General features: G+C 41.8%; 2 protein-coding genes across 2 annotated transcripts in view; one reads left to right on the forward strand and one right to left on the reverse strand.

Annotated features, from left to right (window-relative positions):
* cbr1 (carbonyl reductase 1) overlaps window positions 1-19,037 on the reverse strand; it is a 585,032-nt gene that overhangs the window by 413,545 nt on the left and 152,450 nt on the right. The window lies entirely within an intron of this gene.
* nrg3a (neuregulin 3a) overlaps window positions 1-19,037 on the forward strand; it is a 409,270-nt gene that overhangs the window by 310,422 nt on the left and 79,811 nt on the right. The gene's annotated exons all lie outside the window — the stretch shown is intronic.

A 19,037-nucleotide genomic window follows, 5' to 3' on the forward strand; every position in this document is an offset into this window, starting at 1 on the left:
TAAAACTCACCTTAACCGTCGTCGTTACTCTTTCCAACAATCACAAAGTGTGCTTTGTTCCAACTCAACTGTAATTTCACCGAGTTTAATGTGAAAAAACACTGAATCACACACACACACACACACAGCCCGCTCTCTCTCTGTCTCTCTCTCTCTGAAGGAAAGAGGCGGGGTCATGTGTCATCAACTCCTCATCAGTTCACTGCGCATGTGTTATACCCAGAGGTCTTCATTTTTTGGCTGATCGGAATCCTTGAAAAAATTCTTGAATCCGGATCATGATCTGGATCGCCGCCAAAATGTAATGGATTGTTCATTGTTCATTGGAAAAACATCATGGTTGTGCTTAAAATAAGTACGTAAACTAAGTGAAATATGTACGGAAACAACGTAATAGAAGAACGGAAAATACAAACGTCACTAAAAAATTAATCACCAACATTTTGGCGGTCTCCTGGGTGAAAGTCCTGTCTTTTTATTCTACTCAGAGCGTAGCATATTCATACAGATGCGTTTACAGTGCAGTCAGTACAGACTACATGACGTAAAAATGACACGCCAAAAGCAAGAACGATGTTCTTATTGCACGTGAAACAACTTGTGAATTATTCATACACCATTTGGTGCAACCGGGCTGTGGTTTCAGACGACCAGATGACTGTTTACCAACCAGTGAGTGCTGATCAGGGAGGTATTGAAATCCTTTTCCCCTGAAAGCTGGAATGTCATCATTTATTTACAATCCATCACATACGTTTTACATTTTTGTATCACATTTGTCACTTGTTTTTTGCTTCATTTCTCTACTCGATCTCGCTCTAAAGTTTGTCTGAAAGAAAGCAGACTCTTTGTTAACTCCGGGGCGAGGTTGAACAAAACAGATTTGGTGGCAGCCTCGCTCTCATTTCTTTCCTCTTCCCAAAAATGATGAATCTGTAGGCAGGGTGCGTTTCTCGGGTCTTTTTTGGTCACATAAGCCGCTCCATGTTGCCAGTCCTGCGGCACGACGGAAGTCTTGTGTAAACGGCTTCTCCTGTAGTGTAGTAATTATTTACTCCTGCCTCTTTCTTGTCCTCATAACAAAGCTTCTTTCCTCTTTTTTTTTTATCCCTCCCCTCCTCTAAAAAACGCTGTTGACAACTGGTTCACTTTTGTTTTCGTCGTTGCAGCTATTTTCTTCCACTTACTGTCCTCTTTACTGTCTGCAATCCTTTGTGAAGCATAATGTATTGTTGCTCAAGTCATTATTTCTTTATTCATTGTAAGAGCGGAGGTTGATTGCTTCAAATAAAAAGCTTACACAATGCCGACCTCATTGAAGACCTGAACCGACCTGGCGTTCCCCTCCGTTCACCGTTCTCTTGTTCTTTGACACTAGTTGACATTAGTCACCGTATTAGCATAATTGAAAATCAGTCTGTAACGCAGATAGTGTCTGAAGGGCAGAATTAGTCCAGATGGAAGTTCTCATGTCGTGTGCTCAAGAGTCTCGCCTGCATGAGAGCTTTTGTGTAGAGCATGGATTTCAATTATTCTCTATTCAAAACCATTAATATGATGGACTGAAGGACTGTGAGACATCTTCCAATTGCTTCTTAAGATTTCTCCAATAAGCACGTTTGTGAGCTTCTAATGCCCCGTATGAATTCACTGTTTAAGCTGTGGAAAACGTGGCAAAGTAAAAGTAGAGTCTATGGCCAGCCTGATCTCATGGGAAGGCGTATAAATAGCACGCCATTTTTAATGACATTTCAGTGTTTAAGTGTGTCACGATAACACATTTTAAATGTCATTTAACGCGACACGGTTACCATGAAACGGTAGCAGTTATGTTTAGGCAACAAAGCCACTTAGTTAGGTTTAGGAAACACATTATGGTTGGGCTTCAAATAAATACGTAAACTAAGAAAACAACGTAACAGAAGTACGGAAAACACGTGATAAACATCAGTGACGTCACTTCAAAATAACTCTTTGGGACACTAACAGCGGCCTCCTGGTTGAAATTCCTGTGTGGTTTTGTTCGTATGACATCTAAAAGTAATTCCTAATTTTTTCGTTCCGTTTTCCTACGAATGTCCAGCAACGCGTGTCAATTTCCGCTCGTTACGTGCATACAGTCTTTTCAAAATAAACTCACAGGACACTACTTGGTTAGGTTTAGGAAAAGATTGTGGCTTGGGTTAATTTAACTACAGAAGTTACGAGACAAATAAATCAACGGTGACTACTGGTTTCACACGGGACACGGACGCCGCTCTCCGGGGTGAAAAATCTGAGGGTTTTTTTCATCCACCCTGACCTCCTCCCTACGTGGCGTTCGTCGCTCTTTGTACTTCCTGGTTCACAATTACGTGGATTAAATACGCATTGATTTTGTGGGATATATATGAATTATAATGCATTACTTTCCGTAGGTATAGCTACGAAACTGTGTATGAGAACAGCCTGGTTTGTTGGTCACTGGCTCTGAGTGTAGCATTTATATGTCGATGCATTTACACTGCAGTCAATACAGACTACATGGCGTTAAATGACACGCCCAAAGGCAAACGCGATGTATGATTGCACGCAAAATGATTTGTCAAATTGTTGATTCATTCATACGACATTTGGTGAGACCGGGCTGTCGTGGCATGCACCGCTTTTTTGCTGAAAATCCCAGAATGCAATGCTTTTCCTTTAGTAGTCACATCAATGCATGACATCACAGTTATGCAACACAGCACCTGTCAGTGATTTTTTTAAAAAGACGACGATTCATTTTATCCCAAACCTCATTTCACTTCTCCAAATAGAGTAAACTGTTACGTAAGAGACGTGGACGCCGTCATTGTCTAAATTGAACACAAAATGCAAAAATGTGAGGAGAATCTACTCTCTGCCTTTTATCAGTACCTGATCCAACAGTATGTTTTAGCTCCATAAAGCAAAGCCTGCCTTTGAAAAGGGGGACATGGAGCACAGCAACTCAACTGAAGAATGACAGATGGTATTCTTTGAAGAGAAACGACGGTCCTTTCACTACAGGAGACCGTTTCAGTGCTTCAGTGATATGTAGACTCATTCATTAAATACATTGGATTCTATTTCCATGTATTTCTTTCTCTCCCAGCATCAGTCTCAGTATGTCAGGTCAAAGACTGGGTCATGTGTTAAACTTTACAAAAAATGTTAGAACTGCTCAAAATTGAATTTTTCTTCAGTTGTCTGCAGCACAATGGAGCCATCAGGCTTCATTTCAGACAGGATCCCTCACTCCAACTCAGTCGGTCTTTTCTGTTAAATACCTTTTGATTCTCTTCTTCCTGCTGAGGATATACTTTGACACTTTTATCAGACACGTGAAGGTAATCCTGCTTCGTCTCCGAGTTCACTCGGAGGGCGGCAACAGAGAACACCAAAGGTCATCACTTTAGGTGTGAATGGATGCAAATCTCATTCTCCCTCTCTCCTGTCGTGCCTGGCAAGTTTCCCTTTGTGATCATCTGTTATCTAATAGAGAGCTAAAGGAAGGAGTCCCTAAAACCCTGAAATGAGTTTTAGCACTTCCTGTTCCCTCGTCTGGAAGTCAATGGGTTTTTAGTTAGATGCCTGAAATAAGGTCTGTTGTTAAAGGGACTGTTTGTAACTTCTTACACGTATAAATCATTGCAGGTCGGTGTCCCACGCGCGCTCGCGTGTGGCTACGCTGTTCAGACTCAGACTCCAACACAAACTACACGGAAGCACCAAAACCACAAAGTTCTATCTAGTGAAGCCCGTCTGTTAAACAGTTTTAACTCTTCCTGCTTCAGCCCCCCGACCGCGGTCAGAGGACGCGGTGGAGACCGTAGCTTTGGTCTCCAGGGCCGGAGTCTCTGCTGTACTCTGCTCCTCTGCCTGCCTGCCTTCACTCACACACCGCGCTCGTTCTCGCTCTCTCGCTCCACCTCTCATGTGCATGCTGCTCACTCCACACTGCAGAAGAGTTAGTTTATCTCTGAGAATATCTAGTGAATGTACAGTGGACGTTTGTGCAGAAATAACTGCTGCAGCTCCTCCAGACCAACAGAGGTTTCCCGTGTCTTGTGAAGTGACGGGGCTCCGCAGAGAGAAACGTTATCGTCTCCGACCAAAACTCTCGTGTCTCCCCTGTTCCCTCTGACCGCGGCTGGTAGGCTGAAATTGGAAAACACAGAATCAGCATCGATTCATGGAGAGACCTTCGTCTGGTCAGCTAACATTACCTCCAAGCAGGTGAAATATAGAGTGATATTGTGGTTTTAGCTGACGTGTGTCGCCTCACTGTTTTGACCGATGCTCGTTCATGTCTATGTAGAGCGAGCACGAGCAACAGGATGCTGACTAACAAGGTGTCGCTGTTAACAAGCAATTTCTGATTCTTATATAGAGTCCCTTTAACACAAGCTGAAGAGATTTTAAAGTTTTGTTCTACGATATAAAATACATCAATAAATACCCCACTTGTGAATTGTTGAGCTTTATGTGTCTTTAAACAGGCGGTTGCATACAGGTGGCTCAATGAGACTACTAAACGTCGTCACGCCGACTCGTCCTCCTTTACAGCCTCGCTGTGTTTATACTCACGCTCATGTGACCGTGGTGTAGTGAACGTTAGCTCTTTACCTCTTGTGACTGCATTCACGCTTCAAAAATCAGAAAAGTTGTGTTAATTTCTGAAGATTATTTTACTGAACAAAACGTGTCAGTATCATAAATGTGTGTTTTCCACAGATCTTATTTTCAGCAATAATCTAAAACCCGATGGAACAATCCCATTGGCCTCTGAATTGACATGTTTGCTTTCACATTGTGAGAGTGATTTTTTTTCTTAAGTGGCTATAATTGATATTTTCATAATTACAATGTATTAAAGGACAAAAGTTTTAGCTCTCTGAGAGAGATTTTTGCATTCCTGTATTTCAGCTGTGGAGTTTAACTAAAGCCAACAGCTGAAATGAGCACCTGTTAAGTGTGATATCTCAGGAACTGGGTGGACTTTTTTTTCTGGGATAATAATTGTTTTTATCATGATTTTGACATCTATCTCTCAGGCTTAGGGAACAGTTGTATGCCAGAGTCCTTAATCATCACTGTGGGGTAATAATCCTCAGAAAATTGGTAATACCCTGTCATATAATCCCTCTCCGTAGCCTCAGGTTGTGTTTTGATTAAACTGATTTTTTTTCCATATAACCTGGAGGTAATGGTGCTTCATATGGGCAAATCATATATGGATAAAACATTTTCAGATATTTTTATGATTGATTATATGCATCACAACAATCTTTCCTAAGGCTATAGGCTGCATAATACAATAGTTAAAAGAAATAACACAAACCATCAGGATAGGCATTTCAGGAGATAAACAGATATTGAGCCGTTTCCAGAAGACAGATTACGGCTCCATTGTTAACATGAGGTCTGATATTATCCACAAGGTAGAGTGCAGTTTTACTGGATATTCATCAACGTGTTTAACAGCGCACATCAAAAACATTTCTATTATCCATTTTATTTAAGTTGTCTTACACCATGGATGTCTGACGAGAACTGGATACAGCGTTGGAGGCGGGGCCCCGTTCATTCCTATGAGAGTTGCTCAGTGATGAAGAAGAAATGGCTCGACTTCCGCCTGGAAAAGTACCCGGATCCTGGGCTACATGGAACATGCGCAATAGCGTCAGCTCAGTCACATGACTCGGTCATGGGGTCCCGACGTCACGGCTTGCGCTCCAGCCTCGGTCTGGGTCTCACTCACATGAAGGGAGGAAGTGAAATAACTCTGGATTCGGCTATTAGTGAGTTTTACAACTTTAAAACCTAATGATTTAAATAAGAGTTATTAGAGTGTTCGTACTGGGAAGTTGATTCACCTCAAAAAAAATTATCCACTGAGTTACAGACGTCTCTTTCCCAATGTATGTCTATGGGAAAAAGTATTTTTGGGCCCAATGGCGTCACGTGACGAACACGGAAGTTGTCGTACCGCCGTTTGGCCACTATGAAAGTTGGGATCAATGACATGTGCTCGTCCTGGAGGCTTGTCCTACACCTCTTAAAATCAAGAAGGCCTAGCGACCCCCCTGTTAAGCTTTAGCGACCCCTAGTGGGGGTCGGGACCCCCAGGTTAGGAACCACTAGTTTAGAGGTTTGGAATTTCACCGCAATGAAAATTTCACTGTAAATTCCAAATAGCTTCATAACTTGCTACAAAGGGAATTTATTAATTTTCTACATATAAAATACCTCTCAAGTTGAGAGTTGGTCTCGTCAGTGTCGTTCTATATGTTCAGTTTAAAATGATCAGCCACCTTCAGACACAAACTCCTCAGACTATCTGCTGGATTTATTTCTAATCTAATATCAACTGTCTTTGCAGCAGTTCCCAGTAACATTGCTGATGTTTCCTGTGGTAGTAGTAATATTGTTCCAGCGGTGAAATTACATTTTACATGCATAAGAATTTAAATCCCAGCATCAACATTTGGGGGAGATGAAGTGGCTGCCAGTTTCCAGAAGGTTTATAACTTAAAATTCCTTTGTGAAGTATTATCCTTGCCAAATGCCTTCTTAGCGGTGCCCTCTAACGGGATCAGCAGCATGCAAGTGACACTTTCACAGTGAGAAAAATATTTCCGAAGGGACACCGCATAATCCGAAACAGAAGCCAAATGGGGCGAGTTTAATTATCTGATTACCCTGACGGACTTTCCTGCGGCTTAATTTCATCCAAAGGTCAAAGCTTTCATGAGAATATTGTTTTTAAACATAAACTGCACGCTCTCCTGCGTAAATCCTCCTCTGGCATTTGGCAGATTTTGGTATATTTTCTGAAATTATGATGCGATAAAGCTGCCACCCCTGTGGTTTTTTATGCACCAATTTATGGTGGAAATGTTTTTTTTGTGTGTTAAAGGGCCAATGTGTAACAATTAGGGGGATCTATTGGCAGAAATGGAATAAAATATTAATAAGTATGTTTTCTTTAGTCTTTAGTCACCTGGAAATAAGAATTGTTGTGTTTCCGTTAGCTTAGAAAGAGCCGTTTATATCTACATAGAGTCCTCTTTCATTCTTGGGCCGGAGTCGATAACGTTACTCGCTCCCGTCGCCGCCGCTCTCTCGCTCTCTCTCTCTCTCTCTCTCTCTCTCTCTTCACCACTCACTTTCCTTGCACGCACACACTCTGCTCCAAATAACCTACGCTACAACAAATGGTCTAGAGAGGGCATTCACGTTTTCACGTCGGCCACCATAATTCTTCCAACATGCTTGGCGCACGGGAGAGGCATCAGTTGGTTGCAACATCAACCTCGCCGCTGTGATGGAATCTTCTATCTATTCCTCTCTCCTTGGTCGGGAGGTCAGAGTGTCTCTCAGAGTGTCTCTCAGAGTGTCTCTCAGAGTGTCCCTCATGTTGACATCATTGGGTTGGATTCCTGCCACCGTGATCTGTACAGCTGTGTCTGTAATAGGGGCCATAGAGCCAGTCGCTGGGGCAACCAGGGTCAGAGATGCCAGTAAGTGAAAACATGATGTAGATAAAACACTGAGCACCACGAGGGAGGAAGGGCAGAGTTGTGAGGCCTTCACGCAGAGAGCACACCAATGTGGAGGCCTGACAATTGCTACTTGATCAAGCTTCAATAAACTCTCTGTGTAAGACATCAACAGCTCCGGGGCCTCTTCCTTTCTGTTGACTGAGTTAACCTGAGTGTCAGACATTTCACAACAACCGCTAGATGCCGCCAGATCTTACACACTGCTCCTTTAAGGAAAACACAAAATCTTCTGTCACACACTCGGAGACTTCCCCCCGCACATTTTTTTTTCAAACTAAATATGTCATGATGAGTCCACCGGGTGTTCAAAGTTTGCGAGCCATCTCCCCCTAAATGGCGTCATTTTGAGGCTGATGTCTCCGCGTATTACCTCTCTGGCAGGGCGTGGCTGCAAGCCTGTGCGTAATACAAACTCCAGATTCAGCACCCCCCGTCAATGGACAGTGACAAATAGTAAACAGATTTCCCTCCTTATCAGTAAACAGAATATGAAACTCATCAATAAAAGACATTTCTAGAGCTGTACTGAATAGCTGAACGCTTAAAAGCTTCATTCATAACGTTGACATTATGTGTAGATATATAGATATAGATTTTCATGTCGGTATTTTGGCACAGTTGCAGATAGAAGTCAGGCTACAATAACATTATTAGTATTATACTATTTTTAGAATTAGATTCCAGTGGTGGCTGCGTGGGATTGTTTCCGACTCGAACGCTGGGCATTAATCTGCTGCCATAACAGCCTCCACTCATCTGGTTTCAGGCCTTCCACCAGATTTTGTATCCCGGCTGCAGGATTTGGTCCCTTTCAGCCACAAAATCATTAGTGAGGTCGGTCATTGATGTTTGGCAACAACACCTGGCTTGTAAACGGTGTTCCAATTCATCCCGAAGGTGTGGGACGAGGTTGTGGGTCAGAGCTCTGTGCAGGCCGGTCAAGTTCTTCCACAACGGACTTTTTGATTATGGACCAGGCTCTGTGTTCATGGACAAGTTTTGAAACAACATTGATTACAGCATTATTTAGTGTTTGACTGAAACCGTCCAGAAGAAGGAGCCGTAATCACTCAGATTGCACTGAACATTTTCCCTCGGTGTATTTTTTAAGGAACATTCTGGCTCTGAACAATTAACTTTGGAAAGACATGAAAACACCCCCATTATCCTCCTCCTGGATGGGAGAGGGAAAACTTGTTGCTCGTCTCCGGCAACAGCTAATTTAATCGATCTAAGTACCTCGGTGCCTCTTTTAACATTCAGATGCAATGAAGATATGTTTCCTGGATCCCACTGTTGATGGAATGAACAAAAGGGAATTATCAAGCACAGCACGGAGATAAGTGGTCCAAGTGATAAAGTGTTAATATTCATAAGGAGAGAAAGTCAAAGACGGGGACAAACACGGAGAGAGAGAGGTGGGGTGGGGGGGGCAGAGTGAAGAAGAGATAAGGGTTTGGATTTAAGTGTTATCTCACCGTTAATGGTATTTCCAGTCCTTATCAAGATGGCTGCATAAGACAGAGGAATGTATTTATGGAGTGTGACATGATCGTCTTCTACAGTATAAAAGGCACTTAGGTGACTTCTACTGAGCTGAGAGAAGAGCTGCAGTTTGCAGGCAGGACTTCACTAATCTACAATCTTCTCTTTTGTTTTCTGTTTGCTGTGGTCTCTCTCTCTCTCTCTCTCTGTCTCTCTGTGTCACTGCTACGGTCACGGTCATGGTTAGATAAAGGACGGGTCCATCTGCGTTCTTTCAGCGCACTTTCTTTCTCTCAGTTTCAGCTCTAATTAGATCAATCTTTGAGTCCTTCAGGTTCCTTGTAAAACCCACTGTGATACAAGACAAATGTTGTTTTATTGACTGTAGGTAAACAAACCACCGAAATGTGAGCCAAAGTATTAAACATTGAATATCATCATAGAAAACCAGGATGCAGCTTTACAATAAAAAATAAACTTAAAGGGACTCTATGTAAGAATCAGAAATGCTTGTTAACAGAGACACCTGTGGCCGGTAAGTCAACGAAAGTCAGCGTCCTGTTGCTCGCGCAGATGCAGATGGATGGATTTCAGCTGCTTGGCAGTAATGTTAGCTGACCAGACGAAGGTCTCTCCATGAATCAATGCTGATCCTAGTGTTGGCTTTTCCTGCCTCAGCCTCCCGACCGCGGCCGGAGGGAACAGGGGAGACACCGGAGTTTTGGTCGGAGACGATAACGTTTCTCGCTGCGGAGCCCCGTCACTTCACAAGACACGGGAAACCTCTGTTGGTCTGGAGGAGCTGCAGCAGTTATTTCTGCACAAACATTGCACAAAATATTTTCAGAACTACTAACTCTTCTGCAGGGTGTAGTGTGCGCGAATGCACGTGAGAGTGGAGCGAAAGAGCGAGTGAGAACGAGTTCGGTGTGTGAGTGAAGGCAGGCAGAATAATAATCCTCCCCCTTGGAGAAGATATGGATATAATAATTATGTACATTATTTTTATTGATTTGCTTATACTTTTTTTATTTCTATTTCTTTTATTTTTTCCTATTTCTTATTTCTATTTTCTTTATTGTCTTGCCAGCAAGACATACTGTACATGTTTTTTGCATACGTCTCTTCATTTCTGCTGCAGCTGACTTCATGAGAGATGCTGGGTGAAGTAACGTAGTATTTTTTCCTGTATTCCCCAGAGGGATTGCTTGCACAAAATCCAGTTTCATTTTCTTTTTGGCTGTCAAATATGTAACAATGAGTTGGGTGGAAGACAGTTACGTCTCCTCTGCTGGCTTCCTCTAATGGTTGTCTTCTATCCCAGTCGTGCCTTTGTTAAAACAGTGTAGGGCGTAAGTTAAGGACGTGTGGAGGAGCAGAGGGAAGAGAAGGGAACTGAGGTAAAAGACAAGTGAGCAACACTTGGTATGATACATCGGGGGAAGCAGCAGGTTTTTGTTTTAATTGTGGGATCAGCGGCCAGGCAGAGCTGTGAATTATTGAGTGACTTCCTGCCTCTGTTTGAAAGGGTTGAAGGACGGAGGTGAGATGGAGGAAAGGGCACAACATTCAAACACCCTGGCATGTATGCAACACTCAGTGGGAGGGATGTTTTATTTAAGAAGCTCAGCCGTCAGTCGCGCCTGACAACTGGAAACATCCAGAGAGCAAAGAGCAGGAGATGATAGAGATGGTAGGAAATGATAGAGTTTGCTGAATCTTTCACCGACTCGCTCAGAATTTGATTTAAAAAATTAAAGTTGTGATCTAAACTTGAAGACGGAGGTTGGTGTGAGTTTTCTCTCACGTGCCATTCTGAAGGGGGTCATGCCTACACTTTTACCCGAACAGAGACCCGGAGAACTTCACATCCAGTTTGACCAATTTTTAAATTGCTGCAAAGGGAACATGTTCTTCTTCACTTAAAAAGCTACTTTAGTAATTATTGCTCCGTAGAGGCCATTTGCAGAAATTAAACTGGAATTGGATAATTAGACCACAACACGAGAGCATCCTCCGCTGCAAATATGTTCCTGTTGTTTGTTAGACAGAGCGCTCCGAGAAGTCATTCGCTCCTAAATTAATTTTCTGGGTTCACAGTGACCTATTAAGTTGTGTAAGATTAGAAAGTTTTCATCTCAGTCATTGTTTACTGTTGTGTAATGAATGTTGTGGGGCTGGTATCACTATAGCTCATGTACTTATATCCAAAAAATACTCTCTTCCGATAAAACACCTAAATTCACCGGTTGCATACACCAAGTATCAATAATCTTCTACACATTATGGCTACAAAACATGGACAACGACGCGACCCATTTAAGCTGCTGCTGCCACCGCCAAGTACCTTGTCTTGTCGGGGCACTGTGTCCTACAGCAGCCATGTCTCCTAAAAACTACGTTCCCATACAACTAAATTGCATTCTCAATTACATTTGGAAGGAAACATATTTTGTTGCGTTTGTCTTTTACGTATCAGAAATACTTTTTTAAGTCTGTGGGCGTCGCACGGTGGCGTAGTATATTGAGCGACCATGAATGAAAACGTTATTGAATATTAACGGGTTTAACAAACGAGAAAGTCCACTACATCGAGGTAAATGGGTCCAACAAACACAGAACCTTCCCCCAGGAAACCAGTGTTTGTGTCCCATGCAAAACATATTAATTTATTGCGTTTTCATTTTGTTTTTAATAAATTTTAAGCCAAACCATGATGTTTTTTACTAAACATAACCAAATAGATTTGTTGCCTTTTGTTTAAATTTACAGAAACTAAAGCTGTTAAAAACTGCAACCATAATCCGGGAGAAAATATGCATTTCCCTCAAAACATTTTGTGTTTAAGCAGTTTAGTTGTCATATAATTTTATGGAAATCAGGGTTGCCTTGGCACAGATCATGAACCGCAACATCCATGGTTTGTGCAACAGCCAGGGAGCTTTGTTGCATGTCATTTCCTATCATGTCTCTGCTCGGCTATATAATAAAATAAAATGCCCAAAAAGATAAGAATTAAAACATGTTTTTTTAATACCAGAAATATCCAGTCATGACAAAATAGCAGGCGTATCATTTCATAGGTCCACATGAGGCCTCCAAATATTCTTTACCTTTTCATCTTATGCTCCGGAGCACTGTTAACAAATCATGTTTCATCCCTTGACATTTATTACAATAAAAAAACAGAGCTCTTAGTTTGGGCATAGGTTGAGGGTAATCCAACTTGCTTTAGACTGAAACTAAGACCCTAAAGGCCTTTACACACCGGATATCATACCAACTACTTGTGTGTTTCACCCATGTGAATGTAGGTAGAGCTGAACTGGAATGAGCGTTTGGCTTTGACAGATCCTGTTGGATTGTGTTTCTTATAAATCACTCACACACACACACACACACACACACACACATGGTTATGCATATTCAAGAGAGCTTGCTTTGCCTGCTTTTGTCTATGTGTGACATTCAATCATACATAAGACATATGCTCATACATGTATATCAACACAACAACACATGCAATGCACACACAGTTTCACACTCACATATCGCCTCAGATGTAAACGTTATATTTCAATCACCCCCGTCTGGGAGAAATGAGAGCAAAGACTTCACTTGATACCCAGAAAAGATAGATTTTCATTTAGCTTTTCTGTCCTATCAGAGGAATGAATGGGAACACATAACGCGTGAGAGATATGTAATGTCATTAAAGTAGAAAAGTAATCATCTCAGGCCTCCTTTGAAGTCCGGCCTGTCAGTCGTATTCGGTTGTCTGCAGGTCTGATTAAATAAAACCTCCGAGCAGCAAGTCGCTGTTAAAGCCGAACAGACGTATTGGATTACGTTAGGATCTGATACATGAAACGGTATGACTTCATCGAGTATCCACAGCAACAAACCTTCATTAAGGTATCTTATCTTAAAACCTAATCACAATAAAACAATGAAATAATATCTGTTACACGTGTTCCTGTCTAGTCCTGTCATGTTTTTCATCATTGCATCCAAGACTTGGTGAAGAAGTTACTATCTAGTTGGTTAATTGACTCGCTCGGTGTCTTGCTGTGAACGTTTCCCTTCAGTAGAACCATGTCTGCCTCTCTCTTCTGCTGTATCAGTATAGGACATTTCACCTAATTTATCACATTTTATATTCAAGAAAATAAATAAGTGAATCTCCACATGCAGAGTGAGTGATGTGGCGTCAATTTAAAAAATGTGTCCATGCTTAATAGAATGAATTATTCTTCAGGGCAAACTGTGATTGATTAACTTGATAAGTATAAACAAGCATTATGCAAAAAGTTTTTAATATATTCCAGATGCAGATTGGGATGCTTGAACCATTTTAATTGAACAGTGGCTGTCTTGGTTGATTTCTACCTCCTGAAGTCCTGACCGAGCAGATAGTCGTCAGGTCGAGCTCCAGCCGTGACACAAACAACACTTTTCCTCGGCTATTTCCTGTTATTTGTCGGCCGGTTTACTGGATGTGTATCGGAAATGAATTTCATGCTGGGAAAATGGCCCGCGATGTGAAGATCATTGAACCGACCTGTCACAGCCTGACCAATGCACTGTGGCATATTTTCTTTTAATAGACCATTGAGCCTTGCGCCGCTGTGCGGCTGCACTGTATTAAATTGGTCCAAATGGCCGCCGCCTGCCAAGGAGAGAGACGCAGTTGTTTGGATCTCTGATATTTCTTTTGGATGTTTGACACCGTAAATTGCCTCATTATTTTATCTGTATCACATCTTTAGTATCTGAGGGGGAATCAGCGGACGTGATGAATGTTTGTCTGTCGTGTTCAAACCTAGGAAGAGGAGTATAACAATTCAGTTACAGAGGAGAACATTTCACAAATCTATCTTCATTTTCCAGCTTTCAGTCTCTGGATTGGACAAATTCAGTAAATAAATGGGCTACAGCGCTGCAGAGCCGGCCGATGGACTGTCGTGACATTTAACATGAGGGACGGTGTCCGCCGATAATCAGCCTGACTTGATGTTTCTTCTAATTTCATCCTTTTTAAGCATCAAGATCAAGATATGTTACAGATCTCCATGTTACAGATGCAGTAAAGAGGATTAAGCAGCCCTGTCTCCTACAAAATAATGTTCCCAAACAATTAAACTGCATTCTCAATATTTTCTCCTGCATTACGGTCGCAGTTTTAAATACGTGGTTAACGTTGCAAATTGAAATAAAACAAAACAAAAAACACTACAAAAATACTTGGTTAGGTTTACTAAAAGACATCATGGTTTGGCTTAAAATGACCACGTTTGTTACGTTATTTAAGCTACAGCTAAAATGACAGAAACCATCTTTGGGAAAAGTTTATTTGACGTTTATTTTGAGTTTTCAGTTTGACCCATGTCCCATCTGCTAACATGGAGGAGACGGGATTTATGACCTCTACTGCAGCCAGCCACCAGGGGGGCGATCCAGATGTTTTGGCTTCACTTCTGGGGAGCTGTCATATCGTCCATCTTTTATATATTTTGTCATTGTGATACGTCAAAACAAACATAATCCAAGGCAAAGTAATTCACAGTTTCGTTGTATGGGAATGTCATTTCCAGGAGACAGGGCTGGATTTAAGTGTTGAAGCTTTAACCAGGCATTTGACCAAACTCCCAAACAGTGCTTTTAAAGTTCGAGCATGCAGCGTGTATAATTGGCTGCCTAAAGATAGTTCAAATCCTGCATTTGCAGGATCAATCCCCGATGCCCCTTTTGAGCCAAGCAGTTTTAACCCCGAACAGGAGTGATGCTGAGCAGCTTCAAAGTGTGAATGTTACCGTGTAAGTCTTCTGAAAAAGAGAGCGAGGCTAAATAAAACCAAACATCTTACCTCCTGTTTTCTAAAAACTGGAGCATGTTTGCTTCATATTATCTTTAAAAACTTCAACTGGAATATTCGGTTTTGCATCACAGTAAATAATAAATGCCATGTTTCCCCCCCACACACAGCACACAGAGAACTTTTGAACTGCTTAAATGGGATGTGATCTTCGTTCCCTTCTGTTATGCATATGTATGTGTGTCTTTGTGCTCCAGCGCATGTGTTTTCACACTTCCCTTTGCAGAAATTCATCATCCTCCAGGCGCTATGTTTATATTTATCCCCTGCTCTGCTGCTGCTCTGTACATTTGTGAGAGATTCACACGTACAGTATGCGTCCTCAAACACACACACACTCATGCATGCACATGCAATCTCGCCCTGTTTTCTTTTAATTAATGACATCGGTGCTAATTAGAAGGCATGCAACTCTTCAGTACCCTCCGACTGTCTCTCTTCCATTCTTAGATTTTACTCCTCCGAGCTTCATGAAGCAACACTGACGTGTTCTGATCTCAGCTGGGAACAGCATATAGGCAAAAGAAAGGCAGTTTGAAGGATACAATAACACCATATATACTTCACAGGGCCAGACATGATGAAGTAGGATATTACAGCAGTGTTTGTGGAGCTCACGGCCACACGAGAAGAAGGCTATGTCTATGCATAGTTGCTCTCTGTCGCCTCACACACATTCAGTTTGATCACTGCTCTATGCTCATTCTCACTTCCTCAGTCTCCCCCGTAATGAGCACGACACACAGACCGTGTCACCATGTTAAGCCTCTATTCTTTTAATTATCTTCTTCCCCGTCGACTTGGTGTGACAAAGGTCGCCTCTTGTCAAAGTTGAGTCGGTTTAGGTCTCAGCAGCGTGGAGGGGATGTTAACCACAGATTTAGCGCAGAGAAAAGCCCACCTGTGTTGTCAGCAACCTGCTGACATGTTAAGACTTCGATCCTGAATTGAAGCATCTGATTAGGAAGCTGAAGTCTGGACACCAAATAGCAACATCTATACCACTTTCACTGGAGATTTTTAATTTAGAAATGAAGTCTTTAAAACAAGGCGACTGTGTTTGTTTGTGTTTGTTTTGTTCTCTTGCGCCCACACAAACACACATTTGGCATCACATGCTGCAACAGTAAAAGCTGAGAACAACAAACTTGGAGGACAGGCGGCAATATGGACACTTTGACAAATGATGAGACTGTTGAGCCTCCTTAAAGGAACAGTGTGTAGCGTTTAGGGGGTTCTTGTGGCAGATATGGAATATAATATTATTTATTTTTAATGCAGTTTCTGATGTCATCACCCTTACAAATCCTCAGATTCTCTTTAATGAATAGAACTCATCAATGGCTCCATTCGTGTGCGACAAACGGGAGAGCAAAGATTTTTTACCTCAGTGAAAATGTTGTTTTTGAAAGGCTAAACGCCAACAAAGATGGACTGAAGCAGAATATTTCATTAGATGAAAACATGTTGTGAATTTTGAAAATTATGACATTTTTCTGTTTTCAATAAATTTAGACTTTTGGACTTTACAACGCTCTGGAGTTATTGTAAATGTTTGGATCCCACGAGTCAGAAACAATCCTACGCAGCCACCATTGGAATCTACAAATAGTATAATACTAATGATATTAGTGTAGCCTGATCTTTATCTGAAACCCTGTCAAGTAGCAAAGAAATACATCCTTTTAAATAGTTTTATATACAGACTTTTGTACAAATTATCCAGCAAGTGTGTTGGTATGATTTTAGTTAAACATGTGCAAATCTAATTTTGGCGCCCCCTTAAGGTTGGGAACCACTGCTATAGTGTATAATCACCTGATAATAAGAATAGATGTTTTCGTTACCTTAGAATGAGCCGTTTATATCTACATATGAGCGGTTCCTCTTCAAGTAGTCAGCCGCCATGTTTCTACAGTAGCCCAGAACGGACAAACCAAACACTGGCTCTAGAGAGAGACATTCACGTTTTTGCGTTAGCCACCGTAGTTCTCCTACACGCTTGACACACGGGAGAAGTTTCAGTTGGTTGCAATCTGCAACCTCACCGCTAGATGTCGTCAGATCCTACACACTGCTCCCTTAACAGCCTGGTTGACATGGTTACCGTCCGTCATCCAGGTGATGTGGTGTGATTAATGTGACTATAAGAAGTCCCCCCATACACGCAGTTGTTTGTTAAAACACACACTTGACAAATAGAAAATACTGTATGCCCTTGAGTTACTATGACAACCAGTGATTCTTCTGCATACTAATTGCGTACTGTATGTACTAAACACTCATCGTGACAGTCTTGTATACAAGAAAGCAATGCACTTTACCCTTTTTTACTACAGGTATTGATGTAGTGTGCACGGTAAATGTGAAATGCCAATTAAACTTCACATAAAATCTTTTTTTTCCAAAGATGTAATACGTATTGTTTGCATCTTTCTGGATGAGTCTGACCAACCCCAATTTATTTTAATGAGCTGCAGCTGTGAGTAGATCCATCATCTCCGTTGTGCATTGGGACAGTAGTGTACAGTGTACTACAGCACACTCAATTCAAGCATATGCACACCAACTTTTTTGATTAATATCAAAATTCCAGTGTGAACGCTCTGCCCCTCCTACCCTGATCAAAATTTGTACGCAATATGTAATTGGGACACAGGTCATTTTGAAGCAAAATGAAGTTTGATACACTTAACCATTAAATATCAGAGAGATTCAATTCAATGTCACAACAAAATTATTGTTGTAATGTTCTGTTTAGACTCAGCATCAATGTCACAGACTCCCACCGTACGTCTCCCCATATTCGCCCCCTTCCCTTCCCCATCCAACAGCGACGACGCTATTTAAGCAAACCGCTGGCATGCACAGTCGAGTGCATCTTTCCCGCCTCCTGCAGCTCATTTAATAATTGAAAATCACTCACCGTAGATGAAAGACAAAAAGAGGGTACGCTCTGCACAGAGCAAAATCTTTGATATGTCCCACTGCATTCTATGTGTGCTTGATCTCTATGCACGGTATGCTCCGCTGTTTCGCCTGGGTGGACGTACATGTAGACGTTCTCTCACTTGGGGGGCTTCTAAAGGCAGGGACCGCTGGGATATATGTATTTGCTCTGCTGTCAGCTTGTCACAGCAGATGCATGTTAATTCCAGGAGTGTCAATGAAACAAATCCACAGGAGTTAACGGGAGGAATTGGGATGTAGAGAAAATGTAGTGATACAGAACAGTTGAGAAAGTGACTGATTGATACATTGGGATATACAGTAGAATCAAATTTAGAGAAGTAGCACAAACTACTTCTGTTGCTAAAGTTTCTGTTTCATTTTCATGTATGAGACTTCCCCAGGAGGGACAGAGAGAAAGACAGAACAGCAAGCGAGGTACAAATAGCCGGAGGCGAAGATTGATATCCAAACCAACTGAGGCACCCAATTAGGCTTTACGCCGCATACTGGCATTTTTAGTCTCCGTGCTATCTCTGTGCACTGTAAGACACAGTTAACACTTCTATACGATTGATAAGGATGTAGTTATTGAGCTGAAATTAATTAAAAACACACGCTCGCAATGCACAGCCTCTTCCTGGGACGCTTTCTGAAGAGCACATTTCAGAATTCATTAGCTGCTTAATGATCATCGCCTCGACTCATGAATGTGCCAATCAAATTCAAAAAGTTGAGATTTCTTGAAAGTTTGAGGACTATCCAGAGAGCGTGGAGTGTGTCTTCAGTTTAATTGAGCGCTCTTCATCAGAACGTCTTCCTCTCGGTGGCTTGTATGGGGTTAAGAACACAAAGGATTTTTTGATTAGTCGTTTCGAAGATTTGCTACGACCGAGCGAGGAGCCTGGAACTCATTGAGCGCCACACAGAGAAAGGTTATACCGTAGGGTCTCTCTTAATGGGGATCGGATGCTGCTTTTTCTGCTGCAGCCTCAATTTGGGGTTTTTTTTGCTGAAAGGACAGATTTCTTCTTCAAGAAAATTCTTTCCTATTGCAGGTTTCAACCCTTAAAAATCACCTCTCTTTTAATTTCTTCCTCTCAGCTTGCCTTGCACTTTCTTCACTTCCACACGGAGTCGTACCTACATCTGTGTGCTTT

Source organism: Sebastes fasciatus, chromosome 9 (assembly GCF_043250625.1).
Source record: "Sebastes fasciatus isolate fSebFas1 chromosome 9, fSebFas1.pri, whole genome shotgun sequence".
NCBI classification, from domain to species: Eukaryota; Metazoa; Chordata; class Actinopteri; order Perciformes; family Sebastidae; genus Sebastes; species Sebastes fasciatus.